Raw genomic sequence first — 10,328 nt, forward strand, 5'->3', positions numbered from 1 at the left:
TTTTTGGAATCATTTGATTCTTTAAATTTAATTTTTATTTTATATTATAGTTGATTTACAACGTTGTGTTAGTTTCAGGTGTACAGCTAAGTGATTCAGTTATACATCTACATATATCCATTTAAAAAAAAATAAATTTATTTATTTATTTTTGGCTGCGTTGGGTCTTCATTGCTGCGTGCGGGCTTTCTCTAGTTGCGGCGAGCGGGGGCTACTCTTTGCGGCGGTGCGAGGGCTTCTCGTTGCGGTGGCTTCTCTTGTTGCGGAGCACAGGCTGTAGCTGTGCAGGCTCAGTAGCTGTGGCACGTGGGCTCAGTAGTTGCGGCTCGCGGGCTCTAGAGCACAGGCTCAGTAGTAGTGGCGCACGGGCTTAGTTGCTCCGCGGCATGTGGGATCTATCCCAGACCAGGGCTGGAATCCGTGTCCCCTGTGTTGGCAGGGGGATTCTTAACCACTGCACCACCAGGGAAGTCCCCATATATCCATTCTTTTTCAGACTCTTCTCCCATATAGGTTATTACAGATTATTGAGTAGAGTTCCTTGTGCTATACAGTAGGTCATCTGATTTTCACTTTTGGAGTTTGTTTGGTGCCAGAGAGTCAGTGGTGAGATGGAGGGAAGTCTGGGTGTTGTAGGGATGTCACCTGGCCCCCGGGAGCACTTGGACTGATGTCATGAGGGTGCAGCCCATCTGACTTGCCCCAGGCCCTGCCTCATGGCCACAGCCTGGCACACCGTTCGGAAGGGCCATGAGGTGTGGCCCCTGTTCCCTGCCCCGGGCAGCCCTGTTGGCCGGAGATGAAGGATGCCGCAGGGCTGAGGACCGTTCGGCATCCAGGTGCACACCGGGCGCGCCAAGGGTTCACGCTCCCAGGGTGAAACTACGACCGATGGAAGGTGGTGGGGGATGAATTCGACTTCCTTCCTCCTTCACCGTGGACCGCCTCAGCCCCCCTCCTTCCCGCCCCGCCTCAGGAGCCAGCGCCACGGGTGGGACGATGATTCCTGCTGGACGGCAGGCAGCGGGCAGCTTGGCAAAGCCCCTCCTCCCTCCCGCCTCCCCTGGGTCCTGCCCCGCCCAGCCCCGGTTTGCACAGCCTAATAACGTCAGCCTGCAGAGACATCACGGTGGTCTCACCCCGGATGTAGGCACTGGTGGGCCTGCCACCCAGGGTCTGGTTAGACGTCTGCTGGGGAGGACATCCCTTCCTAAATAAACCCCACAGGCAGGCTTGCTGTCCTTGTGCCCTGCTCCCCTCCACCTGCCTGGAAAACAGACAAGATACCTGCAGGTACAATCTCACCATGGTGACATGACAAGCCAACCTGCTAATGATGGGGGCAGAAAATGGAACGGTCCTGGGTTCTTATGAGCTGAGCCACTGTCCGAATCCTGGGCTCCCTACCTCCACACTCCTTGTTATGTGAGTCAAACAAACGCTTGTTACGCTAACTCTAATCAATGGTTCTGCTAACTCTGCCCCATCCTACCTCGTACCCTAGCCCTGTGTATCTTTCTGATCTCCATGAATGTTCTAATCCACCCCCAAGGCACACTTGCTTCCTTAATCAGAGATGGAGAAGGCGGTGAGAGGCAATTTCTCCCAGGCTTCCGAGTTCTCAGCATCCAAGGGCACATCCGGGGGGAGATGAAAATGAGGAACCCTTTCCCAGCCATGTCAGGGGTCCCAGCTCCGTCACCCAGCTCCTTCTAGCTCACATTAATGACTCATCTTCTTGTCCCTCCTCCTCCTCTGAATTCAGAGCTCCAATCCCCACAGCAAACCTGGATGGACCTAGAGATTATCATAGTAAGTGAAGCAAGTCAGACAGAGAAAGACAAATACCATATGAAATCACCTACATGTGGACTCTAAAATATCACACAAATGAACCTATCTACAAAACAGAAACAGGCTCGCAGAGGTAGAGAACAGATTTGTGCATGCCAAAGGGGAGGGGAGGGAAGGAAGGACTGGGAGTTTGGGGTTAGCAGATGCAAACTAGTATATATAGAATGGGGAAACAACAAGGTCCCACTGCACAGCACGGGGAACTATATGCAATATCCTGTGATAAACCATGCAAGAAAGAGCCGTCCCTGCTGCTACGTGTGGCCACGGGCAGCTACGGCCACTGAGTCTTCTCCCCTGGGTCTCGTAGCCACATGAAGTGGAGAACCGCGTAATTAGCGTACTTCGTTTAAAAATTAATTTTCTGCTTGCATCTAGAACTCTAAGAATCAGTATTTTACAGTTAACCTTTTTGGTTGGAAGCGTTTTCTTAGCTGCGCTCTGCTCCTGGCCGGCAAGTAGAATTACTTTTTCCCCAATCTCAACCGTCCAGTCCCCTTCCTGAGGCAACCACGATCTCCCAGCGCCGTGTGGCCACATAGAATTGTGTGCTTTTACACACACACACACGCAGAGTTTTTACCCCATTCTAATTCCAGACATCCGAACATCTCAAAGAGTGTCGACCACCCTCCCCCTCCCGCAGTGACTTGGTGAGCCGTATCAGAACTCACCAGGGCTACGCAGCGGGGAGCTAAGGCAAGAAGGTGCACAAAGTAGGGTTAAGCGGCAGAGAAGCGAATTTCTGAAGGTCCTATGGAAACCGCCCCTCTCCCCTTCCCTCTTTCTCTCCCGAAGCTTCTGGCGGCCTAGAGAATGCTCTCCCGCGGGTGGGCGCACTTTCTCACACCACCTCCGGCGGGGCGGGGCCGGGGCGGGGCACCCGTGGGCGGGGCCGGGCCGGGGAAGGGGCGGGGCCAGGGCGGGGCGGGGCCGGGAGTCCCGAGGGTCCGGAGCCCAGGAGGCCACAGAGGCTGGAGAAAAGTTGTGGGATCCGAGCCCCAGCCGCCGCCAGAGCCGGAGCCGCCGGGGCGAGGACCACCCAGCCGGGATCCGGCAAGACCTTCGGAGACGCAGCCGGACCCGCCCAGTTCGGCTGCCCGTGTCGCCCCGGGGTCGGGGGCAGCCGCGGGGGCTGCGGGCGGGAGGCGTGAACCTGGGGGCTGCATGATGCGCTCCAAACACAGGGCCCCGGGGCTGTGCGGGGCACCCTGCCGGGCAGAGGTAAGGCAGGGGCGGGGGCGTCTGTCGCGCCGGCCCTTGGGCGGGGGTCGCTTGAACTTAGGGTTTGTTGGGGAAATCTGGTGAGGGCGCTGCTGCCAAAGGCGGCGCCTCTGCGGGGCCCCTTCCCTGGATGGGCAGACCCTGGGTCAGTCTCGTGGGGGGCTGGGGCAAACGTGTCCGTTCCAGGATCTTCAGAACCCCTACCTGAAGGCATCTGAAGCACCTGGAGTCGGACTGCGTTCTGATCCCGGAGGTGAGGAGGGGGCGTGGCTGAGGGCATGCGTTTACTGCAGCCCACTCGGGTTTTCGTGGGGTCTACACCCAGCCCACACTGAGCACATTATAACACCTGAGATCCAGTAAGCGGGGTCCGGTTATGTGAACCCCCTTTTCCGCCAAGCAGAGGATCACCTCCAACCCCCCATCTGCACCTCGTCAAACTGGGACTGGCGGAGAGCCTGGCGTTTCGCACCCCTTCTGCCCAACCCCAGGTCCCAGAGTTGCTCGTGGATCACCGAGGCAGGCGCGCTCACAACGCAGCTACAGCAAACCCGAGCTTGGCAGAATTCGGGGACTCCCCCTGACACCCCAGATTCGGTCCGATGTGATTTGGAGGTTGCAGGTAGGGGTTGTCGGGCCCAGAGACGCTGGTGGGTGCGAGTCTCTGGAATAGAACCGGGCTTCCCAGGAGTCCCCTACCTGCAGCCTTTCACCCCGGGGGAACGCGCGGCCTCTTGGAGTGGAGGGAATGTCATGGACACGTCGGACACAGCCCAGCGCCTGGAGCATTCACTAGCAGACCAGCTGGTGATACGACTACTGTTATTTTCACTGTGCACACTTGGGGTGGGGGTCACCGCGCCGACTCGGCGGGTGGGGCGGGAGGGTGGTCTCCAAGCTCCTGGCGCAGGTGGCATCAAGCGCCCTTTCTCGCCCAGCACTGGCTTTGGTGGCCCTGGGGACCTGCGAGGGGCCAGGCCTTAGCCCCGCAGGGACGCTGGCGGCGCACGGCTTCTGCCAGGGTCCTGGGGTGAGGAGGCAGGAGGACAGAAAGCGAAAATGTGTTTGTCTTGCCGCCTGTGCAGTAGCAAAGGGTCTGCAGGGCCGCATGGGTTAAAGGCACTGGCAGCGGGGCCAGGGCATCTCTGCGTCTTGCTTCCCTGCCCAGGTTCCACTCCAGCCCCTGCACGAGCTGACGGTCAAAAACTAAATCCAACTCAATGGGAATCTTTTTTCCTCTCCTTCCTGAGACTCTTTAAGCTGGGCTTGAAGCACTTTTATAGAGATACTGAGACACACCACCAACTGATGTTAAAAAGTTGCATTTGCTCTTCAGAAATCCACCTGCCTTGAAATTTGAAATTCTCCTTCTATCAGTCTAGTCTTGAGACAGCTTTCAGTCTCTGTGTGTGTATGCACAAGTTGTGTGCGTGTGTATGTATACCTGCTGTTGTTGTTTTTTAAAATGTGCCTAAACTCAAGTTCATCTAGAGATGGGCCAAAGAAACAATAGTCTGACACAACACTCCAGAAAAAGCTGGCTATTCTGGATTTATTGAGAGGTGGAATTGTTCTGTTCTTTATGGGCAACTTAAGGTGCTTTTCAGGCATAATCTTGACTGCATACTTGCAGGCTTTAGAAATTGACATCCTCATATGAGGAGGATAGATTTTAACAAGCTGTTTAAACAAACTGGAGCGTGTGGTGTCCCTGTAATTTATGTTCAGCTAAGCAGGCCCTTCCATGAAAAAAACTAAGGTGCCAACATCAGGTGAAACATAAATCTTCTAAGATCTGCTATTTGAAAGAGTCACTCCACAACTGGGCCAACACTCAGTGTATAAAAAACAGTCCTCATCTTGAGAAAGTTCTGTCTTCATCACTATTCTAAACCCCCTCCCACTTCCAGTGCAGATAAATATTCTTATCCAAGGAGACTGTACAGAAAAAAAGAAACACTTTGATTCTATTTCAAGCCAACCGGTAGTCCAGATCAAAGGAAATAGCTGTGTAACCGGAGCAACTATGTCAAGTGCGAGTATCACATGGGAGCAGGGATGAGGACACTGCACATTGAATGGAAGGATTGCTAAATTCTCTCAGCTCATGGGACTACATGTCATTTATTTAGAATCAAACATCGATCATCCAGAAAGGCATATATTAAAAAGCAAAATTGTCCTTCTCCATTTCTCCCTATTTCTAGCCTTGCTCCTAAGGGGAGCCATTTAAAACTCTGTATCGGTTTTTGTTTTGGCGATCGCCTCCTAGTAGAGCTGTTTATTAATGTGGCCAACTCTAATGCTACTTTATCTGTAATCATTTTCCTCCCTTCTTCACTTAAAGAATCCAGATTGTGTTTGCAACCCAGTATGCCCAGCTCAGGATAAAAAAAATACTACAATTCCCAGACACCCTTGCAGAAAGGAATGGTCACATGACATGAATATGCCCAATGAGATGCAAGTGTCGGTTTGGGAGCGGGGCTTCTGGGGAAGCCCAGCGTCCCGGATCTAAGAGCGTGGGACAGAAGACACGATGGCCGTGGGGAGGCCGCCTCTCAACCCCAGGGTTTGTGAGCAGGCTGCACGGTCCGGGTGGGTTTCTCTCCCTTCTGGTGCGGGCTTGTGTAGACAGCTCCGGCAGCCCCTGGGTTCTTGGTCTCCCAGCTTCTTGCATTAGCATCAGGTTTCCTCCTCAGAGAGAGTTTCCTGTCCCTGTGGGTTGCGTGGGGATCCCTGAATTAATTTCTGTGGTCACATCGGGCTAACTTTGCCCAAACCCTTGTACTACTTGGACTTCAATGGATCCCAGCTCTGAGGCCAGGAGGCTGAGAGTCTAAGTGGGCAGAGACCTGGATTCCGTGGCAGATTTACCCAAGGATGGAGGAAGGGGCATGAGAGTTAAAAAGAAGTGATGTTTGGGCCTAGGGTCCTGGCTGCTCACCAAAAATGAACTCTGAGTGAGAGAAGAGGATATAAAAGACCATCCGTATACATTTTAGCCATATGCAAGTGATCACTCAGGCAAATTCCACTTTACACTCACATGTAGCATGCAGGCTCTTTCCAAGGATGCTACCACATTAGTCATGTACCATGGAGAGTCATTTCCTGCAAATTACAGAACAAATTCCTTTCACATATATATGACATCACTAACGAAATGCAGCTCAGATTTCTCTACTTCATTTGTAAACTGCTTTTTGATCTAATTCAGCATCTTTCTTTTTCTTTCCTTCGTCTTTCTACTTAGCCATAGAAGACCAAGGAGGCCATTGACATCATACAAAGATTGTTCTCGGGCTTCCCTGGTGGTGCAGTGGTTGGGGGTCCGCCTGCCGATGCGGGGCACGTGGGTTCGTGCCCCGGTCCGGGAGGATCCCACGCGCCGCGGAGCGGCTGGGCCCGTGGGCCGTGGCCGCTGGGCCTGCGCGTCCGGTGCCTGTGCTCCGCGGCGGTGAGAGGCCCGCGTACTGCAAAAAAAAAAAAAAAGATTGTTCTCACTGTGAACTCTCTTCCTGTGACAGGTCACATCCTCAGAGCAGATATCACCTTCCTGGAAGAAACCAGTGTTTTCTGAGGAGCTCAAGTTCACTGTGCAGAGGTGAGTCATTATTTATATTCAAAGCTAATTGGTTGGCGGTATTGCATGCAAGCTATCCTTATGGGCTAGTATTTTTCTTTTGGAGAATACTTTCTTTTTTGGGGATTAATGCCAGATTTAAGCTTTTGAAGGCAAACATGTTAGTTTCATTTTAATGGGAACTTAAAAGTTCACCGTGAGGTATGTCATTTGCCTGAGCTGATCCAAAGTGCAGATTATTTTCTACATTGAAGAAATAGATTAGGAAGACCAAGCATCATGGGAAAATTGCTCTGCTTTTCAGAGATGTCAGACTGTGTCATGGGATTGGAACTCCTGTTCAAATGAGGGTACCAGCTTCTGTCCAGAAGCTTCAGTTTTCTCACAGGGGTTGCTTTAAGATGTCTGTGGACCCATCAGAAGGGAGTCTTGAAGGCTCATTTCCAAATGCAACTAGGTGACCACTGTGCCATCAATAACATCAGGTTGGGCAGTGCCATCCGGCCAGGGAAGGAGAGGCTGGATGAAATCATGTTTCACTTGCAGAGAGGTTGGCACTCTTGGCCGTTATGGGGCCCGGGAACATTCTCAGCTCAGCGGGCTGTAGTTGGAGACAAAGTTGTCATCGGGGCATTGCCAAACAAGAAGACGTGGTGGTCAGTGCCCTCGTGACTATCGTTATTTCATCACTGATTTGCTCATCGTGAGACACTTGCCCTGGGGTCGGCCAGTGGTTGAAGGCATGAAGCAGGTGAGATTTTGCCCAGTGCTCGGGAGATGTATATTCAAGAAGAGAAAAAATAGTTTCTAATGTCAGAAAGCCTTTGGCGTGAGACTGAAGGACAGATCATGTGCATGCGTAGAGATACAGTCTAAATCTAAAGGGAGGGAGCGGGCCAGCAGGGATACCAGCATAAAGAGAGGGCAGTGGCATGGCCACTTAGACCTTGCGTTCTCATTGAAGGGGAACAGGATGTCGCTTTCTTTTGCAGAAGCGAGAGTACTAGCTGGAAGGGCGAATGCATGCAACAAGAGGGTGTAAGAAGAAGATATAAGTATTTTGACATCAAATTTTGGGTTAAAAAAACGCTGAGACTAACACCTGTATTTTTTTACTTGTTGAGGAAGAGTGTTAGCACATTAAAACCTGGGCAAGTCTCAATTATTTCGGGTGACATGGCAGTGGCAGACTAACAGAAGACTGTCCACAAGAAAATTACTCAGCAGAGGTATATCATGTCTTAATTAAAAAGCAAACAGTCATTTTTCAATGTATGGTGCTGGGGTCATTGGACATCAATGGCAAAATAAATGAACCTTGACCTAAATGTCACACTTTTTACAAAAATTAACTCAGAACGGATCACAGATTTAAATGTAAAATGTAAACTAACACAGCTTTTATCAGGAAACCTAGAACATCTTTAGGACCTAAGACTTGGTGAGCAGTTCTTAAACTTGACACTGAGAGCTTGATGCATAAAAGAGAAAAAAAAGATAAATTGGACCTCATCAAAATTAAAGATATTTAATCTGCAAAAGACTCTGTTAAGAAGGTGAAAAGAAATTATAGACTGAAAGAAAATATTTGCAAACAACGTATCTGACGAAAAAAAATCAAAGTTCAATAATATTTTTAAAAAGGTGTATTTTGGCAAGGCTCGGAAAACAACAAGAAAAGACATTTCATTGAAGAAAAATATGAATGGCAAGTAAGCATATGAAAAAGATGTTTTACATTACTAGCAATTAGGGAAATGCAAACTAAGACCAAGATGAGATGAGAAATAACTACACACCTATTAAGATAGCTAAAATTTATACGTGTATGTATATAATCATTTATTGTATATTTATGCGTGCCTGCACACACACACACACACACACACACACACACACACACACATTAAGATAGCTAAAATTTATACGTGTATGTATATAATCATTTATTGTATACCTGCACACACATGCACACACACACACACACACACACACACACACACACACACATTGCCAAATGTTTGTGTGAATTTGGAGAAATGGATTTCTCAGGCATGCTGGTGGGAGTGTAAAATGGTACAGCCAATCTGGAAAACAGTTGGGCAGTTTTTTCGAAATTCAGACATGAAATCCAAACATTTACCGTGCAAGCCAGCAGTGGCACTCCTGGGCATTTACTTATTTTATTACTTATTTACCTGTACATGAATGTTCATAGCAGCTTTATTTGTAATAACCTTAAACTGGAAACAATCCACAGGTCCTTTAACAGGTAAATAGTTAATACGTAGAACATCCATACCATGGGACACTTCTCAGCCATAAAAGGAGTTAAAAAAATTTTTTTTTATTTGGCCGAGCCTCGGGGCATGCGGGGATCCTGGTTCTCCCACCAGGGTCCGAACCCCGGCCGCCTGCAGTGGAAGTGCGGAGTCCTAACCACTGGACGGCCAGGGAAGCCCCGGGATGTACTGTTGATACAGCAGCTCGAATTGATCTCAAGGGCTTTAGGTTGAGTGAAAAAAACCCACCCCCTAAAGGCCATGCATACTATGTTTCCCCATATATAACAGTTTTTGAAATGACAGGTTTATAGAGCTGGAGAGGAAATTATTGGTCACCAAGAATTCGGGGTGGTGGTGAATTGCTGGATTCCAGAAGGTCATGAGTGTTGCCCTTGAAGCTGTCTCTGGGCCTCCCCCAGAGACAGTGTCCGTTGGCACTGCCAGGTCAGGAGATCTTCGCCCAGAAGTTTCTCTCTGCCCGGTACACACCATGGACTCTGGCTGTCTTTCCACAACTCTGCACTTAGTTCTCTCCTGGGCTCCTAGTCAGGGTGGTGACAAGGGTGGGGTGGGAAAGCAATCTCAGGAAATATGGGACCAAATAGAGCTTCATTTCTCGTTCAGCACATGGACATCGGTTGTAACACCCACTGAGTGACTGATGCCACTGCAGTAAATTTTGAGATTAAACGGAGGGAGGATGGCTCGTCCGTGCATGAGGCATTTGTCAATACACGTCCCTGTGGCTTCATGACATGTTCCTACATGCTGATAAAGCATTTTGTGGTCAGCTGGCTCTGGGGCAAAATGGGGATCTGCCAGCTGATGTTTATGACTTTAAGTATAAGCGTTCAGAAAAACATTGTCTTCCATTTTGCTTGAGGTGTGGTGAGTCAGAAGTCTAAACCTCCTAGAATTCCCAGAAGGATTTGCTGCATGAATTGAGAAAGAGGACAGAGCCTTAAATTTTTTGTAAACCCATCTTTAGGAGATGTCGTAAACCTATCTGTAATTAAAGCTTACTTAAGGTTTGCATTTCCTTTAATTGCCTTTTCTGTATTTGAAACACAAGGAGAATTTAAAGATCTACTTAGAAGTTTCAGTCTGAGTGTTTTAGTCTCAAGTCTGTCTGGCTGTGTGTCTGCTCCCTTCAAATGGAAAATATTCTTGTGCTACAGCAGGGGTTTTAAGGAATGTTGCTTAGCCCTATACTTCCATCTCAAGGTCTCAGTGCTAGGTGTGCTGGTTGCTACTGAGGTATCATTGTTCCTAAGCCTACTTAGTAAAGAGAGCTATGAAATGTACATATGCATACTAGCCCTTGTGTCCACATACACACACATCCATCTATCTGTCTATCCATCCATCCATCCATCCAT

At 49.5% G+C, this 10,328-nt stretch overlaps 1 long non-coding RNA gene across 2 annotated transcripts in view; it reads left to right on the forward strand.

The window, feature by feature from the left end:
- Nucleotides 1-3,004: 3,004 nt before the first annotated feature.
- Nucleotides 3,005-10,328, forward strand: part of LOC112064106 (uncharacterized) — a 19,631-nt gene continuing 12,307 nt past the window's right edge. For both annotated transcript variants that reach the window (XR_008615984.1, XR_002891359.1), the window contains exons 1-2: nucleotides 3,005-3,078; nucleotides 6,609-6,685. This is a non-coding gene — a long non-coding RNA (uncharacterized lncRNA). The remainder of the gene's footprint in view (nucleotides 3,079-6,608; nucleotides 6,686-10,328) is intronic.

This window comes from Physeter macrocephalus, chromosome 19 (genome assembly GCF_002837175.3).
Source record: "Physeter macrocephalus isolate SW-GA chromosome 19, ASM283717v5, whole genome shotgun sequence".
NCBI classification, from domain to species: Eukaryota; Metazoa; Chordata; class Mammalia; order Artiodactyla; family Physeteridae; genus Physeter; species Physeter macrocephalus.